This window comes from Macaca thibetana, chromosome 1 (genome assembly GCF_024542745.1).
Source record: "Macaca thibetana thibetana isolate TM-01 chromosome 1, ASM2454274v1, whole genome shotgun sequence".
NCBI lineage: Eukaryota > Metazoa > Chordata > Mammalia > Primates > Cercopithecidae > Macaca > Macaca thibetana.
Genome location: NC_065578.1, coordinates 137,725,136 through 137,726,904, shown reverse-complemented (window position 1 = coordinate 137,726,904; position 1,769 = coordinate 137,725,136).

The window sequence follows — 1,769 nt, the reverse complement described above, 5'->3', positions numbered from 1 at the left end:
TCCCCTCCCCTCGCCGTCCCTTCCCTCCGGCGAGGCCGCCCGGGGCTCCCATTGGCTCCTCGGCCTTTTGAATCATCCCCGGCGCTGTCGATTGGTCGCGCGCAGTGGCGCGTCCGCCCCGCCCCGCCCCGCGCGGAGGCCTGCAAGCCGGGAAACAGCCTTGTTGGGCGGTACGGAGCCTGGCGTTTGCTGCTGCCTTATCTAGGCTGCCCAGGCGCCTTCGCAGCCCACGGAGCCTGCGCGCTCCCGCCCTTTCCCTCCCGGCGCTCGCAGCAGAGTGTTTGGGGTGCCAGGTGGCTTGGCGAACGAGATTTTTTCTTTTTAAGCTACGAAGAAAACTAATACGTTCTTAAAGTGATCACCAAAGATCCGAGCTCGAAAGCGTTTCTCGGTAAAACACTGTGAGTGTCCTCCTCAGCGTTTTAAAATCCCACAGAAGCCCCTGGACCAAGCAGCGGCACCGAAGACGAGCAGGGGCGCTTTTGTCTCCGCGGCCGCTGAACCTGCGTAGAAGCGGACCCGGACGGATGCTGGGGCCGGCGGCGGGAGGGAGGAGGAAGAATGGCCGAGGACTCCTACGACCCACGCTGCGAGGAGGAGGGGCTCGGTTGTTACCCGAGGTGCTGTCGAGATGCAGTAGAAAATCCCCAACACCGCGGAGCGTGTAACAAGTTTTATGCGTTACACACTGAAACACAACTTGACCGGCAACCCACAAGCCTGGTTTTAATTGAACCCCAAAATGCTGAATCATGTCATTGTTGACTCCGAATCTGTTACGGATCCTAAACTTTTTTTTTTCCTGCTAGTTTTCATTATCAGTTAGTTGATTTCCTTCCTCTGAGGTCGAGAGTTGAAAGCAGTCCATTGAAGTTCCCTATTTTGCAGTGTGGTTTTAATCAAAGTATTTCTTAACACCCTAACTAGGTATATTTAGGTGAATTGCTATTTTGGAAGCACTGTCTGTTAAATTGGAATAATGAATAGAAGTTTTCATCTATAGCCAAGCTTCAGCTTTCGTTCTCTCATACTCAGAACCACAAAACACCCAGGTTTACTTCTTTAAATTAAAAAAAAAAAAAAAGTGAATACATCGAGTTTTCTCAGTCATTCACATGCAGTGTGAATGAGTTCATAAGAGCCTTTCCTGAGAACAAGTTCTGACATCGAATTGTCATTGTCATCGAATTTGCCCTGGGTGGAGATCTGTGCAACAGAAATGCACATTGCACTCCAAAGTCAGAAAATCTTTTATTTTTGACAAATCCTCAAGTCTCAGTTGTCTTAACCCTTAACGTAAGATAATATTAGTCCTACCTCATAGAGTTTTGCAGTAAATTACAGAGAAATAAAAGCGCTTATGGGGACCTAAGACAGATCCTATCCCAAATAGCCAAGCAGTGCTACACTATTCGTTTCTCATATGTTCTACCCAGAATCAAGATGTCACTGGATTTCCCTTGAGGTAGACATTTCCTGGAAGATTTCCACTTGTGAAATAAAAGAAGATTCGTTTCCAAAAAACAAAAAAAAAACACCTGGCCAGGCGTGGTGGCTCATGCCTATAGTCCCAGAACTTTGGGAGGCCGAGGTGGTTGGATCACCTGAGGTCAGGAGTTCGAGACCAACTTGGCCAACATGGTGAAATCCCGTCTCTACTAAAAATACAAAAATTAGCTGGGCATGGTGGCGAGCACCTGTAGTCCCAGCTACTCGGGAGGCTGAAGCAGAAGAATTGCTTGAACCAGGGAGGCGAAGGTTGCAATGAG